Below are 27,391 nucleotides of genomic sequence, written 5' to 3' on the forward strand. Positions count from 1 at the left end.
TTAGCAATGGCTTAAAGAAGATACAAGTTTGTCTTACTCTCACATAAAAGACCTTAGGTCACCAGGAACATTTGTGCTTTCTGCCTTGCTTCTCTGCCATCTTGAGCACATTACTGGATGGTCTAACAGGGCTGCTCATGCTCCAGCCACTGCATCCAGAATCCATGAAGCAGGAAGAAAGAAGAGAAAGGGACAAAAGATGTATGCCAGTTTCTCTTACCATCTCATTGGCCAGAATCTAGTTACACAGCCTGCACAGCTTCAGGGAAGTCTGAGATAGGCAGGCATGATTCTGAGCCCAGATAAACATCAGGATTCCATTATTAAGGAAGAAAGACAGAATGGATATTGAGGTAAGCCATCACAGTGTCTACCATAGGGCAGGGAAGGCATTCCTTTTGTCAAGGTGTGGTAAATTGCAAAGGGGGCCATGATACACTGAGGCTCCTCCCATTGGCAGGTGGAGCCTGTTTTCCCATCCTTCGTACCTGGATTGACTGATGACTTGCGTGGACCAACAGCATGCAGTGGAAGTGACAGTTGTAAGGGAGCCATTTCTAAGCCTAGGCCTAAAGGGACCTTGCAGCTTCAGCTCGTGCTGCTCTTCTAACACTGCTGCCACAAGAACAAGCCTGGGCCAGCCTGCCAGAGGAGGAGAGGCCCAGAGAAGAAAGAGCAAGGCATTCCTGCTGACAGCTAAATGACACACAGGCAAGGCCATCCAGGACCAGCCAGCGCCCAGCCCATACTCTTTCAACAGAGTACAGACACGTGAGCAAGCAGACTAGTAGAACTAACCAACACATGCGTGAGCTGTATCAATCATTATTTTGAGTCACCAAGTTTTAGTGTGGTTCCTGACACAGTCTTCTTTGGCAATAGATGCCTGATAAAAGGATGCAGGTAAGGAAGTGTGGGAGGCTGAGTGGAGAGGAGACTTCATGCGAGGCTGAAGTCAAGTCTGTTTCTCCCAAATAGTCCCAGTGATATTTATTTATTCCAAATTAAGAGTCTTCCTGAGAACCAAAGTTCTTTCAAGGTGCTTTGGCTTGAAGAGGGAGTCAGGAGTCCCAGACTCCAAAATTCCACCGTCTGTAGCAACTGTGTGGCAAGAAGCAAGTCCCACTCCCTCTCCTGTCCCCAGGCTCACCATCCACCAGTGATGATGTGCACTTAAGCCTCAAGGCACCTTCAATGTTTATAAGGACAAAGTAAGCTAATGAGGAGCAAAGAAGAAGAAGAAGCTGGAACGTAGAGAAATGGGTCGTGGGACATGCACTGTTGGAAAAACTGAAGTGATCTTGAACAGAAACATTAGCTCAAGGTAGAAAGGGCTCAGTGCCGCCCCCAAGCGGCCATGGCCTTCCTCTGAGGGTCTTTCGGGTTCCTTAAAGGGCTATTTGCAACCACTCCTTGTTCTTCTCTGGCAGAATCACAAGATCCCAAAACAAAAAGTAACTTTGATCTGCCTAAGCTCTTTCAGTGAAGAGGTGACAGCTAGAATTTCAGCCCAGATCCCTGGGTTTCGGTCCATTGCACTTGCTACACTGATTGCCCTAACACTGTATAAGTCAGAGGGGCTATGGGTATGAGACTTTGTGGCCCCAGATCTTGGATGTCACCAAATCATTCCCTCCATCCAGTTGTGATTGGTCCCTGGACCTCTCTACCTCCTCCACATCAGAGGAGCAAAGAGCTAATGGATGCCCCAGGTTGCACTGAGCTAAAACTGCTCTGGCATGTTTTTATGCTCACACAGCTCCCCTCCCAAAAGTGGCCCATGGTCAGTCCCCATCTCCCCCAGTGCCACACTGAGCAAGAAATACTGGCCCCAGAATGCAATTGTACTGCCTTCCCACACCCAGGAGGGGAGTGGGCACCTCTGCAGCTCTAGTGCCCAGCAACCTGCTGGTGAACTCAGCCCCCTGGGACCACATGGGTTTCAGATGCTCCCCACCCCCAAACCCCACTTAGAAGCCTCATCTGCTTTCCTGCCTTCTGCCCAAATCACTGGTTCCTGCTGGGACTGGCCACCTGTTCAAAACCCCAGCTCAACTGAACCCAGTGACCAGCAGTGCCCCCAAGTAAAAAGGAGCAGATGTTCCAGGTTCAAATATCTGCTCTGCTATTTGCTGGCTGTGTAATCCTGGGCATTTTAGTTAACCTCTCTGAGCTTCATACCTGAAATAGACATGATAAACCTCCACAGCCCCCACCCCCAAAAGGTGGTTGAAAGAATCCAGAGTAAACTTTTAAATCAAATCATGTATCCATCCATCCATCTATCCGATTGCCTCTGGTCGTTCTGAAACATAGGGATACATGTGTCTCTCAGAGCCCCATTCTACAATCTCCAATCCTCCCCATCCCTGAAAACTACATTTCCCAAGCTCCCTTGCCTGCTGGCTTCTCATAACACTCAGCCGATAGGACATACCGGAGGGAGCTTGAAAGGCAGGAAAGAGGGAGAGGTGGCTGTGGCCCTGGGGGCTACAGCAGCAGCAGAAACAGCTTCAGCAGCACCTGCAGATTGGTGGCTCAGACAGTAAAGAACCCACCTGCAACACAGGAGACCTGGGTTTGATCCCTGGTTAGGAAGATCCCCTGGAAAAGGGCACGGCAACGCACTCCGGTATGCTTGCCTGGAGAATCCCCATGGACAGAGGAGTCTGGCAGGCTGCCGACCATGGTCTCCCAAAGAGCCAGACACGACTGAGTGACTGAGCACAGCACAGCTGCAGAAGAGCAGACCTTCAGGCTCCCGTTGGGTGGCCGCACCCAGACATGGCAGCAGGGCCACACAAGGGCTGTGAGCAAACGGTCCCAGGACAGGATCAAGAAGCTTCATTTCTATTTGCCCTCTGACATTTTAGCCCCTTATAACCAATTCTTTGCATTATATCCTTGAAACATTTAGAGCAGCTCTGATCTCCTGCCTGGGTCCTGGCAGATGCCATGGGCAGCAGGCGGCCCACATCTGGAGAATTTCTCACTTTGTGCCTCCTTCACTGAACTCTAGCCCAGGCCTTTTGGGTGGATTAGACCACCGAGGTACTCCCCCCACCACACACATACAAACACACACAGCCTGACCCTCAGACCAGTCCCAGACTTGGGGCTCAGTTGCTGTACCCCTCAGGTCAGTGAGTTGAAACCTTGCTTCTCCAGTCTGTAAAGGGATCCAGCCCCTCCATTCTATTTAATTCCCCCACCCCTCCCTGCCCCAGGCCTTGTCTTGACCCCGGCAGTCCTCAGCTCACTCGTTACCCACCCCTGCCAGGGGAGCCCAGCCACCCCAGTAAGAAAGAACCCTAAAATGTGCTTCCTACCCACCCCTTAGACAAAGCAGAGGAATGAATGGTTTCTGCTGCCAGTACAGCAGAGGTGGCTCTGGGGCTGGAGCAGCCCCATAACATCTTCCAGTCTGGGCTCTGCTCTTTAGAATTACAAGGTATGATTATGCCCATTGTACAGATGAAAACAGTGTATCTCAAAGAGTTGAAGTGACTCGCACATGGCTTTCTTCTGGGAAAGGCTTCCATCTGCCATCAACACTCAACTTTTCCCGATGATGGTCCTTCAAGCTCCTCCGCCCTGTCTCTGGTGCCACTCACTCCTATCACACGGAGCCCTCAACTCAGGTTGAGTCCCGGGTCCTGGACTTCCCTGTCCTGAGACCCCAAGCAAAACATGTCTCAGATTCCATGTCTGTTCATTGTTATTTTCTGCCAGAAAGGGGGGAAAAATTAATCTATACTAAAGGGTCAGTGAGCTGAAGGGTCTTCTATTGCCTAGAAACACATTTCTTCTGATTCGAGGTCTTCAGCCCATGAAGACCACTGCCTCCAGCTGTGCGGGATATGTGGTCTCCTCCCTGGCGGGCGCTAGCTGAGTGAATAGCCATCCACCCACCACCACCTGGACTCATGCAGTGCACATTTAGACAGTGGCCCTACCTTTCCAGAGACTGTGTTTAATCCAAGAAGCACCCTGTTAGAAAGAACTCATGACCACAGGTCAGGAGACCTGGATCTGATCTGGAATCCCCCACGAGCTCCTGACTCTCTCACTATGGAATTCTGTCTTCTCTCCAGAAAAATCAGGGCATATGTTTGTGCAAGACTGAACACCTATATATGCACTATCTCATCCAATCACATACGAGGCAAGGTGGGCCTCCCCTGTTGCCGAAATGAGGGGATGGAGGGCAGAGAGTTAAGGACTTGATCAATACCTCATGGTTTAAGAGAGTCAGAGTCTAAGGGACTTACCTGGTGGCTGAGTGGTTAAAACTCTACGCTCCCAGGGCAGGGGCAGGGGTTCAATCCTGGTGGTGAAACTAAGATCCCACATGCTGTAGGGTGTGGCCTATAAAAATAAATGAATAAAATTTGGGGGCTTTGCTGGCTGTCCGGTGATTAAGACTTAGCCTCCCAATGCAGGGGGTGCTGGGGTCAGAGAGCTAAGATCCCACATGCCAAAAAAAACAAAGCATAAAACAGAAGCAACATTGTAACAAATTCGATAGACTTAGAGAGAGAGAGAACCAGAGCCTGACCTTGAACCCTGCTCTCAGGCTCTGCCTCTGGTCCTTCCATAGTCACTTGGGAGCAGGAAACTTTGTATCTGTAAAGGCTCTTGAGGGTTTATGCCTGAGCACCCATGAGATGGCATCCTGGGCAGCGTGGCAGGTGGCGTCACAGGGCGGTCGAGATCCATGAGCTCTATCCATCTGGGTGGACCCTTCTCCAGCTGAAGCGCTGAGCTGCCTCCTCAAGGTGCCGGGTGGAATCCCAGCGTTTCCCCCGCCTGCTTGAGCCTGGCAAGCGGAGCCTGAGAACAGATGCCCGGCACCTTGTTCTTGGCGAGAATGACGGATTTGTGGGTCCCCTTCCAGGAGCTGCACTCACTCCCCCGGTGCACGCTGTGTCAGCCCATCCCCAGCTCGTGAAAATAAACAGAGCCATTATCCCTCCGCTGACTGCCACGTAGTCTATTTATACCACTTAAGACGCGGGATAAATGGCTTCTCAGTTTCATAATGAAAGGAATATTTCATTTCGCAGAGCTGAGGAACTGTTTAGAGTATAAAAACAACATTTATACTGTGTTTTGATAATAAACTGATCTGGAAGTTGGTTCATTTAGGCGATGGCTTGCATCTGAATTGGTCGTCTCTGCTGAGATTGGTGTGGGTAGGGGGGATGGGGGTGCGGGTGGAGGCAACAGGGGTGCAAAGTGCCTGTGGTCAGGGGAGGCTCAGGGCCCCGAAATGCCCTTTCCATTGACCACATCAACTCACCAGTCCTCGCAGCACTCTTTTAGGTGGCTACCGTTATTATCCCCATTACACAGGTAGGGAAACTGAGGCACAGAGAAGCTCAGAAGCTTTCCCAGGGCACAGAGCCAGTATTAAACTGTATTAAGTTGTTCAGTTTAAATTAAATGCAAGCAGACTGGTTCCAGAGCCCACCTTCTTAACCACCACGCCAAAAATTTGCTTTCAGCCTGAGAAAGGTTTAGAAGGTGACTTCTCTGGTGGGCCAGTGGTTAAGACTCTGTCTTCCAATGCAGGGGATGCAAGTTCGACTCCTAGGCAGGGAACTAAGATCCCACATGCCACTGAACAACCAAGCCTGCACTGCAACTAAAGAAGCCCACATGCTGACACTACTGAGCCCACGTGCTGTAGGCTACAGTCCATAGGGTCACAAAGAGTTGGACATGACTGAGCTATTTCACTTCACCACAGAAGATTCTAGGCCTGTGGTACAAGGATAAAGAGGACCTTATTCTGAGTTTGCATCATCATTCCACTTTCCAGCTGTGGACTTTTTTGATGAGGAAGAGATAACAGTAAATATTCACCCAAACCAGTTCACGTTCCTCCTGGATATGACCCCTGCATCTAGGCAGAGCCATGTGACTAGCTCTAATACATGGAATGTGGTAGAAATGAGACTTGCCACTTGTAGGCCTGGCTCCTAGAGCCTCCACAAATTCCCCTTTTTGCTGGCTAGATGCAGAAGATCCTGAGGCGGACTTTGAGGGCACTAAAATGTTAGCTGCTCAGTCATGTCCAACTCTTTGCAACCCTATGGACTGTACTCCACCAGGCTCCTCTGTCCATGGGATTCTCCTAGCAAGAATACTGGAGTGGGTTGCCATTCCCTTCTCCAGGAGATCTCCCCAACCCAGGGACTGAGCTCAGGTCTCCTGCATTGCAGACAGATTCTTTATCATCTGAGCCACTAAGGAAGTCTCTGAGGGCACTAAAGGTACCCTCTTAAGCTAAACAAAAAGGAGCAGATACTTGAGTCACATCTTGGAAGAGGTGCCCAGCAGTGCCGTGTGATGGCAATACTGCACTGGGCATTCCATCAGTGATAAGAGCAGTGAACTCTCGTTGGGTTAAATCACCAAGAACTGTGTGCTTGTTACTGCAGCATAGCCTAGCCAACCCTGACTAACACAACTGAGAAGAGGGTACCCGAAGCCTCTCAGTGGTTCAACAAAGATAATTACTGGAAGGACTCTTAGAAAGGAACCATTTCTCTGGATGAATATCAGATGGGGTCTGTGAAATAAGTACCCATATATCATCTAACTATATCCTTCTAGCTCCACCTATAAATTCTCAAAAAGACTGAGCATTAATAATCAAGAGTAGCTGCAACATTCACAGGAAAATAGCTTAGCAACTTTTCCACCAGATGGTAATTTCTTACCAAACTTACCATTGCTTTGTACCACTTGCCTTTAGACACTGCTCCATCTGGGAGAGTCTAAGGCCAGGACTGAGGTTCCTTGGTCTTAGCTTGAGTCTTTCCTGGTGGGATTTTCCTGTCCACTGCTCTTGAGGGTCTTCTAATAAAGATAAGTGATTGTTGGAGAGAGGCTCAGGCCCTAGGAGAATTGATGTGGCCCAGGAAGGAGACAGGAGAAGGAAATGGCAACCCACTCCAGTGTTCTTGCCTAGAGAATCCCAGGGATGGGGGAGCCTGGTGGGCTGCCTTCTATGGGGTCACACAGAGTCGGACACGACTGAAACAACTTAGGAAGGAGACAGGGGAAGAGAATAGAGGGACTCCACCTCTAGAGCAAGAAAAAACAGCAGGGTCTGTCCAGGAAAAGTGAGGCATCAGCTGAGAATTCCCTTCACCTCCACCTATTCTCTTCTTTAAGAGAGGCCATCTGAGACTTTGGGAAGTAGACCCAAGCCCAGCTGGCTCTAGAGGACAAGTGGCCAATGAACATACAAAAATATGGCCACCCTCCCAAGGAACCTGAGAAATAAGAATTAGAACCACAGTATATTATGGGAAGATTTAAACTGCTGCCTTTTGTCAATTATAAAACATGTTTCGTTTCACATTTTGGAACTCAGACTGTGTCTTCTAGCCCACAGCATATCACCATATAATTAGCATAACAGTGTCTTAGATTAGATGAAACATAGTAGAGATGTGGTCACAATCATTTATTCAAAGTGCATTCCTTTGTTCCACTAGAAATTTTAGTGTCCTGTTTAAGTCTCGAGGCACAGGTTAAGATAGCAGGAGATAAATCCCCAAGTTACCAGCTGGAGGAGAGGTGCCCAGCAAAGCAAACATCAGATTTTAAAAAATACCAACTTGAAGGTGCTTAATCACCCAAAAGACCAAGATTACAGGATTTCAGAATAGAATGACATGTGTAGTCCAAGAGTACTGACCATGAGAACCGCAGACTTTATATTGAAGTTATCTTCGGGTGAATATGGAAGACTGTCCTACCCAGATGTGTCTGACACATTGTTGCTGTTTAGTCACTCAGTCGGGTCCGACTCTTTGCAGCCCCATGGACTGCAGCACACCAGGCTTCCCTGACCTTCACTATCTCCAGGAGTTTGCTCAAATTCACGTCCATTTAGTCGATGATGCCATCCAACCGTCTCATCCTCTATCGCCCCCTTCTCTCACTGCCCTCAACCTTTACCAGCATCAAGGTCTTCTCCAGTGAGCTGACTCTTCAATCAGGTGGCCGAAGTATTGGAGCTTTAGCATCAGTCCTTCCAATAAACATTCAGGGTTGATTTCCTTTAGAATTGACTGGTTTGATTTCCTTGCTGTTCTAGGGACTCTCAAGAGTTTTCGCCAGCACCATAGTTTGAAAGCATCAATCATTCAGTGCTCAGCCTTCTTTATGGTCCAACTCTCACATCCATACATGACTACCAGAAAAACCATAGCTTTGACTAGACAGACTTTTGTCGGCAAAGTGATGTCTCTGCTAGACTTAAATAGTCTTTGAATTAATTAGAGTCTAGGACTAAGGAGTGACCTTTCTTTAATTCTCTTCCTCTTACATTTTGTTTCTCACCCTAGCCTCCCCATTCCTCTCTATTTTCTATTATAGGGATTCATGGGGGTCATTCTCAAAATTATAAAACATTCACAGGAAATCAGCCCTTCTTTCAAGTCTATTCCCTTCCTGTGCCCCAGCCCTTCTTTAAAATATACAAGTAATGTTAATAGCTGTTACCAAACTCAGTATTTTTACTGTGTCAGGTCTGACACTCAATACTTTTCGTGCAATGTAGCATTTTGTTAATATTTTCTTATGGTTTTTAACTCACCATTCTTTGGAATGTAGTTGTCTGCCTCTTGTATATCTCTTTTCAAAAAACTAAGAAAAGATTCAGAAAATAAAGATCATGGCAACCAGTCCCATCACTTCATGGCAAATAGGTGGGGAAACAATGGAAACAGTGACAGACTTTATTTTCTTGGGCTCCAAAATCACTGCAGATAGTGACTGCAGCCATGAAATTAAAAGATGCTTGCTCCTTGGAAGAAAAGCTATGAACAACCTAGACAGCATATTAAAAACCAGAGACATTACTTTGCTGACAAAGGTCCGTCTAGTCAAAGATATGGTTTTTCCAGTAGTCATGTATGGATGTGAGAGTTGGACTAAAAAGAAAGCTGAGCACTAAAGAACTGATGCTTTTGAACTGAGGTGTTGGAGAAGACTCCTTAGAGTCCCTTGGATGGCAAGGAGATCAAACCAGTCAATCCTAAAGGAAATCAGTCCTGCATATTCATTGGAAGGACTGATACTGAAGCTGAAGCTCCAACATTTTGGCCACCTGATGCAAAGAGCCGACTGGCTGGAAAACCTGGCTGGAAAAAACCCTGATGCTGGGAAGGATTAAAGGCGGGGAGGAGAAGGAGATGACAGAGGATGAGATGGTTGGATGGCATCACTGACTTGATGGACATGAGTTTGAGTAAGCTCCGGGAGTTGATGATGGACAGGGAGGCCTGGAGTGCTGCAGTTCATGGGGCCACAAAGAGTCAGACAAGACTGAACTGAACTGTAAATCTCTTAAGAGAGGGATTAGGTTTTTAACTCTGTCAGCCCCTGTCTCCCTCACCTGGGACTGGAACTAACCTTTAGCAAATATTCACATGATGGAGTAGATAAAAGGATGGATGGATGGACATATGGATGGATGGTTGGATACAATTATTTACACATTTTTTATTCTTGTACCATTAAGAAATAGGCCAAAAGAGAGGTTCCCTACAACAACAGAGAGTACGAGGTCACCGAGGCAGAGATAGATTTCACAAGGCACAGCCGATTTATTCAACACTGCAAATGAGTAAAAATGATAAAGTTCCCCCAAAGTCCAGAAAACCAGATGTGCGTCTGTGCCTGGTCAAATACACATGATATATTCTTATTAATAAAGCCAGACTGGTGTCCAAAAATTATCCAAGGAAAACATTCGCCCACCCACAGTGATGGGGGAAGCGATTACTTATTAATAAAGCAGTAGCTAAATCTAATTATATCCCCATCAGAGGCAGTTGGTAATAAAACCGGGCTGGTCTTCCAGAGCTCTGTGACCTCGCTGACCTCAAATCAAAGTTTAAACCATCCGTCAGCTTCCAATACATTCCCAGCACACCTACCAATTATCAGCACCCTGGTGCCGCTGTCTGCCGGGGGTCAGAGGTCACCGCGTGCACCAGAGAGCTGGGAGCTGGAACGGGGCTTTAGAAATCTCATTATCCTGTTAACCATACATTTATCTGACAAGATAAAAGAGACTAGGTGACCAAGCTATCATTAAAGATTAATAGAAAGTATAAAAAATTCAGCTGCAACCAGCATTGCTGTTTAGAGCTTGTGATCGGCATGACAGGGTTATTAATCAGAGCGCCAAAAAGATTTAAGTCTTTGCTCTTGATATTTTCTATTTTTGTTTTTGTTTAGTTTTTTTTTTTCCTTCCCTCTGTCTCAAGTCATTACTTCGTCTCTTACCACCCCAAACCAGAGGTCAAAGGAGACTCCTGCTAATTGGCTCTTCTGGTTTCAAATCATAACCCATTGGGCCAATTATAAAATTGCCAGGACTCCGAGTTGACAAGGGATGCAGCAGAGGGATGCTGGTGAGCTAGGGCAGCGATTCAAGCTGCCTACGGGTCTGCCGCCCTTTCTCACGTGCCAGGCCTGTTAATCAGTGGGGAAAATCAATAGATTTTTAAATTAATTCAGCCCTAGAAGGCACACCCAAGCCCCAAGATGATTTCCCCTCATTTGTGATTCCATTTCAGTTTTACACAGAAGATTTTCAGACCACACCTACCCAGGAATCAGAGGGCAGCCTCAGTAGTAAGGCTTAGGGATTCTTAGTCTCTGCAGGTCTCTCCCTATCACCCCCCACCCCATCACCCTGCTTTTTCCCTGGCATCACCCTTCCCCGTTGTGGATCATAAATCAAAGTCCTTTTCCTATTAGCTCTGTACGGTATGCACTCAGATGACCACTCGGCAGGCTCCCCTTTGGCCGGGGGCCGAGCCCACAGAGCTAGGAAGATTATGTAGGGAGAGAAGGAAGCAGTGTCCAAAGCGAAGGAGAGGCTCCAGTCTGCCCATGGAAGGGACTCGTGCCTCACAGTCCCCACAAGCCTGTTCAGCAGAAGCCCTGGGGTTGGCGCAAGCTCAGTGGCATGCACAGGACTTCCACCAGGCCTGCCTGGACTCACGTCTGCAGCCTCCCCACCACTCACTGGCTGACCTCAGGAAAGTCACCCAGCCTCTCTGTGTCTGCTTCCCAAGCTGGGAAACGGGAACAACCCCCTCCTTCTCAGGGCTGTTTGAAGATCACAGGGAATCCTTGAGTCCAGTCTTTTCTGTTGTAATCACTTCCTGACTTGCTCCAGCTTCCTCTGGGCTCCATTAAAGCTAATCTGATAAATCAATTAAGAATAAAATTCTATTGACCAGCCTCTGGCAAGTTGCCAGAGTTCAAGGACAGCATTTTATTCCTCTTCAACTTCACTCTCCCCGCCCACTCAACACTCCCTGCCAACACACTCAGTAAGTGAGTTGTCTGATGACCTCCCCTTGCAGATCACAGCACTGTTCATGCCTCGTGAGCACAGCCCAGCATACGCCATCATGACTGCTCCACGTGAGTTTGATGAAGGAAGGAAGGAAAGAATGCCTGGTCAGATAGAAAATCCAAATCACCTGCTAGGAGGGACATCCAGGTCAAAGACAAGCCCATGGGGTTGAGGATTCAGCTCAAGGATCCTAGGAAGGTGAAACAGAAAGAAAGGTCATGAAGAGAAGAGACTGGTAGGGAAGAGGAGAGATAGGTGGTCAGAGAAAGTGGCTTGGGATTGAAGTAAGGCACACACTTGGCCTTTAGAAAGTTAAGACTCCAGCTCTGTGGCTTAGGGCTGGACCAGTCGGTTTCTAGAATCAGGCAGCTCTGAAAAGGATGGAAATGTCACTGGTGGCTGCACGCCAGGAGAACCACATCCAAAGATTGCCTCATTTTCCTGGGAAGTCAAGCAGGAAGAGGGGAAGGAGGGAGGTCTTCCAGCAGGAGGTTCTCTTGAAAAAAGTGACATTTCAAGGGACAAACTTGTCATGATGTTACACAGAACAGAGGAGGAAAGAATGGGGTTGGGATCTGAGAGAGAAAGCTAAAGGAATCGTCTAGGGATGACTCCACGAAGGTCCACACTGGGATGGTGACACTTGGACATGATGGAAAACCAACCAGCAGCCCACCTCTCGTGTTCCTGCTCCTTGCATCCAGGCACAGCCTGTCTGGTAGGTCCCTCCCAGAGCCACATTCCGGGGCCAGGCCCAGTTCCACCAGGTAAATAGAAAGGAAGTTAACGGTTTCTTCCTTCATTTCTCTCTCCTGACTCCCTCTGATTGCCCAAATCATTGTCTCTTCTGCAAAAATGTGTTTTATATTCAAAGCATTACATGTCTAATTGTGTACTAGATTATTTACTAGCTGTGCATCTAATACAAAATTTCATCTTAAAGTGTCTTTTCCCCCAGAAAATAGTTTTCCTTTAAGCACAAATGCCCATTTTTTAAAGATCCTACGCTTCGAAAACAAATCCAGTGAAAGATAAAGAACTCTTGACAGTAATCAGGTGAACAGGCTGGCTTTGAAGACAGAAGGGGGACAGCTTCCTTAAAGCCACACCCTCATAAAAATCTTCTGAAAGATTCTGGAGCTAAGAAAGAGGTGTGTGTGTGTGTGTGTGTATTTGTCTGGGTGTATTTGGATGTATGTGAATCTGGGTGTATCTGTATTCATGTATATGTGAGCACTTGTCTGTATGTTGGAGGAAAGAGAAAAAAGGAAACTAGTATTAATTAGCAGCCTACCATGTTCAAGAGTTTTGGGCATTCACTATACTTAATCCTCTTGTAATGTACCCATTTTACAGTTAAGGAAAGTGATACTTAGGGCAATAAAGAAACTTGCTCATCTGCCCGTGTCAGAGCTGTTACCCCTCAGTCATAGTCAAACCCACCTTTGCTGAAAGTACTGAGGAAATCTAAGTAAAATATTTTTTTCCCAGTGGCGTCTGCATACTTTCTCAGATCTATTTGTATATTTTATAAGTATTTTATGAGTGCCTTCTTCCTAAGCATAGAGGTAGAAACTTTACATATGTTGTCTAATGCCATGCTCACGACATTTCTGCAAACAAGTTTACTATTCCAATTTCAGAGATGAGAAAACTTGAAGCATTGAGAGATTAAGTGATTCCTCTATTTGTTGTTGCTATTGTTTGTTCCTAAGTTGCGTCTTAACTGTTTTGCAACCCCAAGGACTGGAGCCAGTCTGACTCCTCTGTCCGTAGGATTTCCCAGGCAAGAACACTGGAGTGGGTTGCCATTTCCTTCTCCAGGGGATTTTCCTGATCCAGGGATCGAATTTGCATCTCTTGCATCTCCTATATTGGCAAGCAGATTCTTTACCACTGAGCCACCATGGAAGCCCAATTCCTCCATGGTTGGTGGTGGTTTAGTCACCAAGTCGTGTCTGACTCTTGTGACCCCATAGACGGCAGCCCACCAGGCTCCCCCGTCCCTGCAAGAACGCTGCAGTGGGGTGCCATTTCCTTCTCCAGTCAATTCCTCCATGCTGCTGCTGCTGCTAAGTCGCTTCAGTTGTGTCCGATTCTGTGCGACCCCATTGACAGCAGCCCACCAGCCTCCCCCGTCCCTGGGATTCTCCAGCCAAAATCGCTGGAGTGGGGTGCCATTTCCTTCTCCAATGCATGAAAGTGAAAGTGAAGTCTTTCAGTCGGGTCCGACTCTTTGCGACCCCATGGACTGTAGCCTACCAGGCTCCTCTGTCCATGGGATTTTCCAGGCAACAGTACTGGAGAGGGGTGCCATTGCCTTCTCTGCAATTCCTCCATAAGGAGCTATAATTCAAAAACATTTTTGTTTGACTCCAAAGCCTGAACGCTTGACACTCTATCACACTGACTTGCTTCATTACAACCAAGTTTTAAGCGTTGAAAATTAAGAATATCAGTAGATAGGAAAATCATACACACATAAAACCCAGAGTTGTCTCATGATGATCTACGTATAAAAGACGGCAGCTACCCTGCGTCACCAAAACCCACATTCTCCTCATCTTCCCACTCTGTTACCACCCTCAGTGTATCGGCTGCCATGGGCCAGCTTTCCCCACGGTCACAGGATGGCTGCCACAGTGCCACACTCGATACACAGTCCTGACAACAAGCAGAAGAAAAGGGACCAGTTAATTCCTATGTTCTCTCTTTTACACCTTTATTTTCATTTCTTATATGTTGTGTCCACTATTCTAATCTTTTCTCTGTGCATATATATGGAGACATGTTGGGAAGACATTCACCTAATGTTCCAAAAAGTCTTTTTGTACTTCGATGCATGGCTTGATTTGTTTTTGTAATAAACAGACTTTTATTTTTTTTAGAAATAAAATAGTGAAGTCAAGATTTAAAAGAACACAATCAAACAGAACTTACGATGTCAGTCACCTGCTTAAGATATACCATTGTCTCCCCGACTGCTGACAAGATAAAGGCCCAACTCCTCAGCAGAGAACACAAGGCCTGCTGTGATCTATGGTCCCCGTGGTCTTGCCATGGGACACAGGTTTTCAGACATGGACATTTCTTTGGCTCTGGCTGCTCCCTCTGGCTGGAGGACCTCTGCTCCCCTGCTCTTGGTGAAAGCCATTCTTTCCTCAAAACCCAAGCCAAAGAATTGATTTTTGTGTGTATGATTGCTCCTCGGAGCCTTCCCAGAAAGCTATAGGGTATTTCTCCACTGTCCAGGGTATTTCTCCCCTGTCCAGGGGTCATAGAATTATATTGAGAAATATCTTTCTTTTTAAGTATGCTGTACAAACTACCTTGCCCCATGGTTAGTTTGGGACAGTGGTGTGCTGGAGTTGGCTTCCGCTCTCAAGACCTGATTTTCTGTATCTCTGCCAAAGATGCCTCACTGGTACCTAGAAAGTGGTTATGTTGAAAACATGCCTACCGTGGGAACTGGCAAATGCTGTGATAGGGTATCATGCTTTCCCTGTGGAAAGCTGGTTATCAGACATTCACCAGCGTACCCCAGTTTGGGGAGGTATCCTTTCTGTTCCATCCCTAACACAACTCACTAAGGTCAGCCTTACTCCCTCCAGCACGGTGCTTTGCTCAGGGCAGGAAGTTAACATCTAGATGATCAGTTTCTGGAAATGTGGTGTAAGCAGAAGGGCCATCCAGAAATATACTCATTCCCCAGCTGTGGGCGTAGCCTGCCCTCAGCCTCGCTGTGGGCTGTGCAATGCAGATTCCTGTATTCTTCCTGGAGAAACCTGTCTCCACCTCCTGAGAGGGAACAGGCAGGGCTTCAGGGGAACAGGCAGGGCTTCAGGGAAGCAGGTGATGTCAAACTGCCCCCAGGCCTCCCCAGATCCCTAAATCTTATACAACAGAGAGACTTAAGTAACTCTGGAAATGTGGGAGTGAGCCAGATGGTTCACAGGTCTTGGGAAATGCAAGAAAAAAGTGAAGTCACTCAGTCAAGTACAACTCTTTGCAACTGCACGGACTGTAGCCTACCAGGTTCCTCCATCCATAGGATTTTCCAGGCAAGAGTACTGGAGTGGGTTGTCATTTCCTTCTCCAGGGGATCTTCCTGATCCAGGGATCGAACGCAGACGCTTTACCCTCTGAGCTACCAGGGAAGCCCAGTGGTTAATCCGGCCCAAGTAGCATTGATCATGTGCTCACTAGGGGTCTATCCAGGGGTCTGTCCAGTTACCCAAAGCACTGTCTGTGCTTTCCAGGGGAAACTGTGAGTGACAGGAGAGCAAGAAGCGGGCCTAGGTGACATCTCACAGGGTCCCCAAACCCCCAGGTGTGCAGCTATGGCCCACCACACCCAAGTCTATGCGGGGCACTAGGGGGTGTGGGGGTCCTCAGAGAACTGACAGGCTCAGCCCTGAGATCAAGCCACTCACACCGCAAGACTGTACGGCCATCCAAACTCATACCCGCGTGGGCCCTGGAAGCCCGTACAGGAGGTAGGGGCTGGGTTCCGGTCCCCATCATGGTGCCCAGTCTGCAAGTCATTCTGAATGATGTTTGTTGAAGAAATCAGCCTGAGTTCTGGTCCTTTGCACTGCATTTCCCCACACCGACAATGAGGTGCCTGGGCTTCGTAGGCTTCCACCACATCAACTTTGCCACTTTCTGTTTCTAGGTCTGAGCCAGCCCAGGGCTCAGGAAAGACTGAGTGCTCAGTGAGTTGTCCCTGTAACTGACCTGCCCCTCCTCCCTGGATCAGCCCCTGTGCAAACCAGTGTCTGCTGCCTGGAGCCCGCCCAGCTGGCTGGCAGCCCCTCCGCTGACTGCCTATGGGAGCCGATGACGAGCTTGAGATGAGAGGGAGGCTCAGCACATGTCTGCACCACTATCACTCGGCTTCCTTGAGAGGAAGGTCATCAGAGGCACGTCAACACCCTGGCGGCTGCTGTTCCAGGCAGACGAAACAGGGGGAGGGCTTGGGGATGCCTGGACCCTGCAGAACCAGCCTGTGGTGGATGAGAGCCGAACCACAGGAGGGGAGCAAGCGGGCCTGGCCTCCACCCTACAGGCTTCAGGAGTCTGGGGAGAAAGGGAACAGAGAAATATTTCTTCCTGCATTTTCTAACTGGATGCTTTACAATTTGTTTCATTTCCTCTCTAACATGACTCCATGGAGAGATGCTCTTGCCCCATTCTTCAGCTGAAGCTCAGTTAAGGTGGCATGTCTTGTCCAAGGTCACTCTGGCCTCCAAGGCCAAGATCGTCATGGATGACAGTTTAAAGGGACTGAGCACCACACTTTGAACAAACCTAAAAGTAGGAACCAGCCATACGATTGTTCACCACACTGATTTTTACATGTAAACAGTGAGTCCACCCCTCCTACCCCAACTAGGGGTGCAGTGGGGCCAGGTGTTCCCTGGCTGACCGGCATCTAAAGCATCTTGCAGGGAAGTGTCCACTTGTTGACAGCCAAGCTCTTTAGTCCAGGAAGCCTCGAGGGGGTGTGGGTGGGGTTTCCGTTCATAGGAAGCTGGGGGCAGGTCGGGGTGGGCAGGATGATATGACCACTCCTGGGTCAGGGGGGAGCCAGCCTGGGACCCACTCAGGCCAGCCTTTCTGGGGACACAGCCCCACCAGAGACCCAGCCTGTCTTTGACTCGCCCACCCTCTGCCCCTTCTCCAGCCCCTGTGCTGGTCTTTCTCCAGGCCCCCACCCTTACCCACTATGACTCTCCCACAGAAGAAGGCCCCAGTCTCTTTCCTTCTTCCATCAGATTTCAAGAGTTCATATGGAATTGCTAGAAGCTACATTAGACTGTAGCTCCAGGGTCAGTAAAGACAGGCTCTGCTTCCCTGAAAACCAGAGCCTAGGTGCTCTACCCGCACACCCTACACACGGCCCAGGCCACCCCCTCTGAAGACTTTTCTAGAAGGGAGGGGGACAGGAGACACAAATGAACTAACACAGTTTCAATTTTCCTATTGCTACGCCGAAGAATTGATGCTTTTGAACTGTGGTGCTGGAGAAGACTCTTGAAAGTCCCTTGGACTGCAAGGAGATCCAACCAGTCCATCCTAAAGGAAATCAGTCCTGGGTGTTCACTGGAAGGACTGATGCTAAAGCTGAAACTCCAATACTTTGGCCCCTCATGCAACGAGTTGACTCACTGGAAAAGACTGATGCTGGGAGGGATTGGGGGCGGGAGTAAAAGGGGATGACGGAGAATGAGATGGCTGGATGGCATCACCGACTTGATGGACATGAGTTTGAGTGAACTCCGGGAGTTGGTGATGGACAGGGAGGCCTGGCGTGCTGTGATTCACAGAGTCGCAAAGAGTCGGACACGACTGAGCGACTGAACTGAACTGAACTGAACTCCCAGGAAACTCAAAGAGGCTGGCTAACTTACCTGAAGGCACCAGGAGGAATTGCCGGTGTCGCCCTCTGAGCCCAGTCAGCACCAAGCCTGTGTGCGCACCGGACCCTGCGCGCCTGGGTCTCCTGTCCACGTTAGACAGCACTGGCACTTGTGTGCATCATCTCCTCTCCCAGCCTCTCACAAGCCCATCCTTCTCCACAGTTAGCATCTGCCTGGGGCACAAGCCTGGGGTCTTCTCAGCCCAGGATCAGCCCCCAGTCACATCTCTCTCCCTGTAATCCCCACCCTCCACTGGTCAGGGCTCCTGGCTGCCTCTCCCTCCATTTTCAGAACGTATTTATCTCGAGCCTAGGATGAGCCAGGGACTCTGCCGGGCACTGGAGAGACGGACGTGAGTGAGCAGGACAAGGGCAGGGCTCCCTGCTCTCGGAGTAGACATTCCTCTGAACAGAGGCAAGCAGATGAGCCTCAAATGAGAGACATGTGCTAGAAAGTCTCACTGGGAAGGCAAGCTCACCCAGCCTGTCCCTCGGTGGTCCTCCATTACGTTTGGCCTAACTGGTCCCCTCACTTGACCTTGGGGAGCAGACGGGGGGCAGGGAGACCTACAGGAAAAGACCAGCCGAGCCCTTTTGAGTGTGGCATTGTAGATTTTCTCACTCACTCTGGAAGGTTGAGATTATCCTCAGGATTGTCCCCAGGTACAGATGACAAAACTGAGGCTCTGAGAGGTCGCTCAGAGACACGGGAGCCAGTATAGACCCGTGTTGGAGCCCAGCCCTCTTGACCTCTGGCCAGCACTATTTCCAAATTATGCTGCCTCCAGACCAAATATGAGATGGCAGCTTCCCCCATTGCCCTCCCCAAGTGCTCCCCTAACCTGCCTCAGCCTCCCTTCCACCCCACCCACCTCAGCTCCTGCCAAGAGCACAAGCCAAGGAGTTCCAGAGACAATCCTACTAGAAGACATTCAGGAGTCGCCATTCATGGCACAGACTGGTTGCTAGATTGGTCTCAGATGATAGCTTTTTGGGCTTACTAGTTGGCTTAGTCATAAGGAATCTGCCTGTCAGCGCAGGAGACACAGGAGATTCGGGTTTGATCCCTGGGTGTGGGTGGGGGGAAGATCCCCTGGAGCAGGAAACAGCAATGCTCTCCAGTATTCTTGCCTGGAAAATTCCATGAACAGAGGAGACTGCCGGGCTACAGACCATGGGGTCACAAAGAGTTGGACACAGCTTGGCGACTGAGTATGCAATGGGGACTTACGGACAAGGGTCTGGGGGGAGGAAAGAGAGGGTGAGAGAATGGGGGGAGTGGTATGGAAGAATCTACACCAACATGGGTAAAATCGATAGCTGATGGGAATTTGCTGTATGACTCAAGGAACTCAAACTGGGGCTCTGTAACAGCCTAGAGGGGCAGGAAATGGTGGGAGGTAGGAGGGAAATTCAAGAGGGAGGGGACATGTGTACACCTATGGCTAATTCATATTGATATCTGGCAGAAATCAAACCAATATTCTAAGGCAATTATCTTTCAATTTAAAATAAATGATTTTAAAGAAAAAGCTGACCACAGCAGATTTCAAGGCCGCCCTCACCTTCCGCAATAGCCCACGCTCTGTGGAGTGTGTTTCTTTCCAAATAAATCCACCTCTTTCCTATCACTTTGTCTCTCACTGAATTCTCTCTGCAATGAGACATCAAGCACCTGAGCTTCACTGGGTCCTGAAACCAGGTCTGTGAACTGGGTTGGGAGACCGTGGGTTTTGGCCAGGTTCAAGAGCCGGCCATGGGTGTTCACATCCTAATCTGAGGTGAATGGTTTCATGGTGAGCTCTAGAACCATGGTGAGCTTCCTCCTCTTTCATGGAGGAAGCCAGTGTGGCTAGTGCAACTCTGAAGCAGAAAGAGCAGGCTTACCAGGGCTGTTGGCAGGGCCACACCAGGTGGTGAGTCATGGGATACAATAACACATTTGCCCTTGATCTGGGGCAGTGAGGAGGCTTTGGGGCTTTCAAATGTGTCTGCATAGTGAGGAAGGGGCCAGCAAGCCGGGGGACAGCTTGGTGGGGCAGAGGTGGTGCCGGGAGACCCACTGGAGACTGTAGCAGAGTCCACATGAGCAACCTTGATGCTTTAGAGGCAGGTGGTAACAGCAAGAGAAAGACAAGCAGGTACACTCCAGGATACGCCAACAGCAAGGCTGAGCGATGCACTGCAGGTGGGGGTGAGACCCAGAAGTCGAGGCTGGTCTAGTTCCCGCTCTATGGAGACCTGGGTGGAGAAACCCTGAGCTTAGGATCTGATTGATAAGACTGAAAGACATGCCCAAGACCTTCCAGCCAGCCTCGATCTGGGACGCCTAGTTAGTTTCTGAACACGCAGCTCATGCTGAGCAAAGCAGAGTCCAGGTGAGAAGTGGGGGGTGGGGGCGCTGCTTTCTCTTGGTCATCTAGTGAGATACTAGAGACAGACCTGGGGCATCCTAGTGTGCCCCACACCCATTCTACAGCATCTCACACAGCCTGTGATGCATGGGGCTCAGATGGTACTGAGCCAGGTACTTAGCTAGGGGTACTGAGAACATGACACCTCCTGGAAACTCAGATTCTATCTCCCTTTAAAGTAGTCTTGCTGATGATAAAATGCTATCAGGTATGCAAAAGCTCTTTGGATAGTACCAAGCATAAGTGAAAGCAAAGTATTTTTATGACAAAGTTTGGGGTGGGGTTGAGATATGAAGATGAGAAGGAAGAACATCACAGGTGGGGGTTGGCACAACCAAGCACAGGCCTGGGGATGGGAGAGGGCAAGGCCATCAAAAGCGGAAGATGGCAAGACCAGCTAAGTGCTTTCATACACATTATCTCGCTATGTAGTCATCGCATCATTCTTATTAAGGTAAATATCATGTCCTCATTTTTCAAATAAGGAAACACAGTGGGGCAAGTTGTCCACGCTCACCAGTTCCTAAGTGGCCAAGCCAGCTCGTCTCACTCCCAAGCAGCCTGGCCCTTAATAGATGAAAAATCGTTTTCCAGGTTAAAAGTTAAAAATGGCTTTTAGAGGATGACAGCCTCCCCAGGAACTAGTTGAGGGGAGAAACTTTTAGTGGCCAGGACCTCTAAAGGTCAAGTTTAACAACCCAGGGCAATTCTGAGAAAGAAATTGGCCTTTCTCAAAATGGGCCCCCACAAATAAACGTGCTCTCATTTCAAAAGTCTGAGTGTCACGGAGGCAGTGGGCAGGCCAGAAGGGTGAGGCTCTGCCCACGTGACTGTCTCTCCTGCAGCTGCTCCAGAGAAGCTGGAGACATGGAAGATATTGTCTGCTGATCAGCAACTTGGGCAAAACTTAATTGCTTCCCCAAACCTGAAACATATCAAACTGCATAAATAAATGTGCTTTAAATTATTAATAAAGGCATTTACATCTGAAGTCTGAAAATTAATTTAATTTCTTATGCTAAACTGGCTGGCGTAGATTGTGATTTGAAGATTCAAAGACACAAAAAAGCAGGGAAGAAAAAAATAGGATCGGTTATCTTGGGCATTTTGCATTTATGATCCTAGGGGATAATAAGAAAGAAGGAAGCGGTGGAAAGAAAGGGTGGGAGGAAGTCCTCCTGCAGACCCAGATGAAAACCACTTCATCACGAGAAGGAAAACAGACAGGCCACCTTTCTTCAGGGCTCTTGCATACTGAAATGCACTGGAAAACTCAGGGAGTCTGAGTTTCCGGGGAGATTGAATTGCTTAGCTTTCTCAAGGGCAGACATAATTAGAGCCAAGGTTGTGTTGGATGTATTAGATGAGCTTAGAAAGTAGGCTAGGAAGCATCAGCTAATGCCTGTGTGGCTGGGGAGAAAGAAGTCAGAGACCTCTGCCACCCAACCACAGCCCAACCTGACACTGTCAGAGGGCCATCCCTTCAGCTTCCAGAAGCAAGGTAGTACCAAACATTCCTGCATCAGAACCCCAGCTCAGCCAATTACTAGTTGAACATCCTTGACCCAGCCTCTTTCCTCTGAGTCTCGGCATCTTCATCTGCAAAGTGGGTTAATAGTATCTATCTCACAGCGTTTTGGTAAAGATGTTGTGTGGCATTGGGAATTGCCTGAATCCAGACACTATTTGGACAAGTGATAGTGCTACTGCGCTCTCTAGTATTTTTGATATCCACTGATAATGCCCAGATACTTTTATTTTTAGGAGAGAGAATAAAGGAGATGTTGGACTGGGGGCTTGGTCTAGGGAGATAGCAGAAAAAGAGAGGTGATATGGGGCCTCTTCTCATCGAGCCACTGGGACAGGGTTGAGCTCTAAGATCTAGACGATGGAGAGTCAGAAGTCAAAATGGGGCTTCCCTGGTGGTCCAGTGGTTAAGAGTCCGCCTTGCAATGTAAGGGACACTGGCTCAACCCCTGGTCTAGAAAGAGGCTACCTGCTGTGGGGCAACTAAACCCGTGTGCCACAACCACTGAACCCGAGCTCTAGAGCCCACAAGCCTCAACTACTGAAGCCTGAAAACTCTAGAGCCAGCACTCTGCAACAAGAGATGCCACAGCAGTGAGAAGCTCGTGCACCACACTAGAGAGCCACGCAACTAGAGAAAGCCTGAGTGCAGCAGCAAAGACCTAGCACAACCCCCCCCCCAATTTTTTTTAATAAAATAAAATTATTTTTGAAAAAGTCAAAAGGTTTTGTAAGGTTACTGGAAGCAGAGCTGCCCTGTAGCCCATGCAGGTGGAGAGGCGCACCATCCTCTATCTGCCTGGAAGGGTCTGTGTGCCAGTGTTCCATGCCCTGGTGGAAGAGGCTGGGTGGCCCCCTCACAGAGCAAGGGTCATGCTTGGGTGGGGGGAGTGGGCACAGACATGGGGATTCAAGCAGGAGAGGAAGGGTGAGGTGGATTTCGTGAGTAAGGAGCCCCTGAAATATCCAGAGAACACTCAGATCCGGCACTAGGAGACAGTGAAAGCAAATGAGCCAAGATTTTCTAGTTATAGGCTTGGGGGCTGGAACACCTGGAGTACATCTCTGAATGCCCATCATTAGGCAGGTATACAGTAGGCGTCAATACAAAGTCAGCTCCCTTCCCAGTCCCCTTTGTTCCTATCTTGTGCACTTAACCGGGTATTGATCTTTTCCCTTATCTGGTCTCCAGGAGAGTCAGGGGTTAGGATTCTGTACTTTAAATCCCAAGACTCTGATGCTGGGAAAGATTGAAGGCAAAAGGAGAAGGGGGCAGTAGACGCTGAGATGGTCAGATAGAATCACTGATTCAATGGACGTGAATCCGAGCAAACTCCAAGAATTAGTGAAGGATGGAGGAGCCTGGCGTGCTACACTCCATGAGGTCGCTAAGAGTCAGGCATGACTTAGCAACCAAACAACCTTAAACCCCAAAGAGAACCAGGACAAATCCAAACGCACCGACCAACACTTGTTAAAACATCAGCTAACAGTTGACGCTGCACATTACTTTTAGCAGTTGAGTCAATGTTTTTACTTCAAATTCCCTTGAGCCACAAGCAGCACCTTGTAAAGCAGTATCCCCACTCTACGGTAAAGGCAACTGAGGCCCAAGGAAAGTGACCTAAGGTCATGCAACTTGTAAACAAACCACAGAGCAGGGATTTAGCTCATGGTGCCCTGGCAGTATGGAGAGAGTCATGCTGAGCTGGGACTAAAGCCAGCCCTTCCTCCTCACAGCGACTCTCGCTGGCATAGGGTCAGCCCTTACTGAGTGTCGTGCACTGCGCCAAGAGCTTTGCAAGCATCACCTGTACATCTTCACCAAAACCCAATCACTGAGACACTCCTGTCATCCACTCCTGTTATCCCTGCGTGTAGAGAGTACACCGTTCTTTTGAGAAGCTAAGTTTCATTTCCTCTAGTCTGGTGAGTAGAAAGTCAGGATTCCAGCAGCTCAGGCCAGAGGCCACGCCTTTAACTATGAGCCCTACTGCCTCTCACCTAACAAATTCTGCTTCCCACCTGTCCAACAGACCTGATGACACGGAACGTGCAGAGCTACTGTGCAGACCAAAGCGGGCCACGGCACCCCCCAGCACAGTGAGCTCTCAAAGGACACGTGTTCCCTTTCCCAGGCCACACGGCTCCCCAGGCTGGGCCCAGAGGGCAGGAATGAAAAGACAGACCTGAGACGGGTGACTGAGCAAGGCAAGCCTCTCTCTGCTGCCCCATGAGACAGGTGCCGGCCTCACAGTCTGACACCCACCAGGGACCTGGGCATCTGCCTCAACCCTGCCCTGGATCTCTCGGCCTAGCAGGGGGAAAAGCACAGTTGGTCCTCTTTTCAACAATTTCCACTTTTGCTGCAATTAATTAATGCCCGAACAACCGTGTGCTGTTCACTTCGCTATTTCTACTGGTAGGACACAGCTTAGTTGAAAGAACGGTGGCTCTAGCATGACTTTGGACTGCATTTGAGCCTTGGGGGGCCTTGAGCAGGTCACCGTGCTTCTGGGCATGTCAGGTTCCCAGCTTACAATGAAGGGATCCCTACCCAAGGTCACTGCCAGGTGCAGGTCAGGGCTGTGCCATCACTGACAGGGCATCACTGCTCCTCCAGGGTCTGCACTGGATGCAGCCTCAAAGGCAGCACCATGGAACAGAAAGGTCTTGTTTGCCACGAGAATTTGTCTTTAAAGAAGGGGATACCTTTAGTCATTTTTGTTTCTCAGGTATTAACCTTCCTAATTGCCTTTGAAAATGCTTCTGAATTGCAACACGATGAAAAAATGTTTCTTAAACAATGCTTATGAAAGACAGTATATTAGTTTTAGGTTGAATTTATTATACAGGTGGACATTATAGTATCTTTAGATTTTAGAGCAAACGGGGGCTCCTCTTGTGATCACAGTGTGAAGTCAACAAGTGTTTGCATTGTATAGGACCTGAACAATAGCTTTCTATGTTACATCACAGTAGAAGCTTACAGGTGTTACCTCTTTACCCCACGCTGTTGGTCACGGCTTTGATTCAGTTGTCACTGGGACATTTGCCGGGGATGTCAAAGTCAATGACTACGTGGCACAGCATAGTTGCTAAGAACAAGAGCAGGGTATTCCTGAATTCCACATGCTTTGTGTTGGGCTTGAGAGGAAAAATCCCATTTATTCAGAACTGTTTCTCCCTAGTTTCTTTTTTTTTAATTTTTATTGGAGCATAATTGCTTTACAATATTGTGTTAGTTTTTACTGTACAGTAAAGTGAATCAGCTATGTGAATACATATATTCTCTCTTTTCTGGATTTCCTTCCCATTTAAGTCACCACAAAGCATTGAGTAGAATTCCCTACACTGTACAGTAGGTTCTCATTAGTTATCTACTTTATATTCAGAAACTGCTTTCACCCTGAGTGAAGAATTACACTTGGAGGACAGGAATAGCTGAGCTGCCCACTGGCTTCAATGCCATCCTTTCTTCCTTTCTGGCTCCCATCTCTGTCCCATGCAAGCACCTCTGAGCTTCCTGAAATTGTGTATTAACCTACATGCTTCATTTTCTGGGAACATATAAATAGCAAGAACCAGACCCCTGCTCCTGCTGTCTGTGGCTGTCCTCAACCCCAAATTCCTCTGTCATGATCCCACCCGCAACCTCCTGGCTCCCTTCCTCCTCTCCCTCCTCCCAAGAGCTCAGAGCGTGGTCGGGTTGGGAGTCTGGCCAGACCTGATCATCGTACCATGTGGCCCTAAGCAAGTCTTCTTTTCACCTCATCTGTAAGACAGGAATGAAATAGTTATCTACTCCATGGGTTTGATGGGACACCTATATATGATCTTGGAGATGGCAATATTCATCAACAGTAAAGAGCCATTGGTCATTACTATATTCTGTCTCGGCTAGGTGATCAGCAGACACTCATCGAATTGGATTCATTTCTCCTAAAAGAGCAGTGGTCCAAACGGGAGGAGCACTTGCGTTTCAACAGATGAAATTGTGGGAGAAGGAACTTCTCCCCTCCTCCCCATTTTCACCTGCTCACAGAAAATGGGATGCTGCTCCTCCCCCACTTAGAAGTGAGCTGGGGAAGGGACTTTTCAAGGAGCTGCTGATCTGAATGGTGGGCCCACCCGTCCTGGGCTGGATCTCAGTTGGGCAGGGGTAGAGTAACCATGAGCCATCCCCTGTCTTTTATTTCCTGTGCCCAGGCGTAGGGGACACCACCCTCCCTTCCCCAAGGATGCCAGGTGCTCAGCTGGCCTGTGATGTACTGAGGCTGGGCCTTCTTGGAACCGTGGCTCAGGAAGGTAAACCTCACAGGTTGGACCTAGAGGGACAAAGGGGTATGGGGTTTCTGAATCCCTAACATGCTTCTTCCTGGGCCTACTATATCTTCAAGTAGTAAAATGTCAGACCCTGATTGATTTCTTTGTTCAATGCATGCATGCATGCTCAGTCACTTTAGTCATGTCTGACTCTTTGCAACCCCGTGAACTACAGCCCACCAGGCTCCTCTGTCCATGGGATTCTCCAGCAAGAATACTAGAGTGGTAGCTGTGCCTTCCTTCAGGGGATCTTCCCCACCCAAGGATCAAACCTACATCTCTTATGTCTCCAGCACTGGCAGGCATGTTCTTTGCCACTAGCGTCACCTCAGAAAGCCTATTTGCTCAATTAACATGCCCTAAGCAGTTACTGGGCTTCCCAGGTGGTGCTAGTGGCAAAGAACCCGCCTACCAAGGCAGGAGACATGAGACGCAGGTTCAATCCCTGTGTCAGAAAAATCCCCAGAGGAGGACACAACAACCCTTTCCAATATTCTTGCCTGGAGAATCCCATGGACAGAGGAGCCTGGTGGGCTATGGCCCATAGGGTCACAAAGGATCAGACACAACCGAAGCAACCGAGCACACACGCAAGCAGTTACCATCAAGCAGTTTTGATGACAGTCACTGGGAAGAAGCAGATCAGAGGAGGAGAAAAACCTAGGCTAATGGTCACATCTCCTCTCTCACATAAATTCTTCTCTATGTCACACAGGTTTCCCTCCTCAGCACATGTATACTTTCTGTCTCTACACACACCTCAGCCTCTGCTCTGCTGAGAGGCCCCTTGGTTAAAGCTGTTTTCTGGAAGCCAGAGGGAGCTCAGTAGGAAGAACAGGTTGATTCAGCGGGCAGACTGGCCTGTCTCCTCCCCCAGCCCCCTCCTCCCCTCACCCAACCACCCCCCCCCCCCCGCCGGGGGCCTGCTCAGAGCTCCTCTCCGCGTTGGATCGGCCTCAGTGGCTCACCAGGACTTGTGTGGCTTCACTTCAGTTTCTTAGATTTAGAAGACAAGACAGAAAGGGAAGCGTGGGGAGAGCCCAGCTGGAGCCCGAGGGGGAGCAGCGGGGAAGGGCCATGCCGCACCCACCCCCTCACCCGGCCCCCTCGCCCAGGCCGGGCTCAGAGCAGAAGTTGCTGATGCACTGCGGTCGCCATGCGGTTCAGGCCCAGGGGCTTAGGCAGTCGGTTGTGGGAAGCGTGATAACCGGTGAGCCGATTCGCAGAACTTCGAAGGTTTTGTAACAAAAGGTGACAGCACAAAGCTGGAGATAACAAGGTGCCATGGCACTGTGCCAAGAAGCT

General features: G+C 48.9%; 1 long non-coding RNA gene across 1 annotated transcript in view; it reads right to left on the reverse strand.

Annotated features, from left to right (window-relative positions):
- Nucleotides 1-4,317: 4,317 nt before the first annotated feature.
- Nucleotides 4,318-27,391, reverse strand: part of LOC148776615 (uncharacterized) — an 85,317-nt gene continuing 62,243 nt past the window's right edge. Inside the window, exon 3 of the long non-coding RNA XR_016038371.1 lies at nt 4,318-4,368. This is a non-coding gene — a long non-coding RNA (uncharacterized LOC148776615). The remainder of the gene's footprint in view (nt 4,369-27,391) is intronic.

This window comes from Moschus berezovskii, chromosome 9 (assembly GCF_049115385.1).
Source record: "Moschus berezovskii isolate FMDL1 chromosome 9, NW_MosBer_1.0, whole genome shotgun sequence".
NCBI classification, from domain to species: Eukaryota; Metazoa; Chordata; class Mammalia; order Artiodactyla; family Moschidae; genus Moschus; species Moschus berezovskii.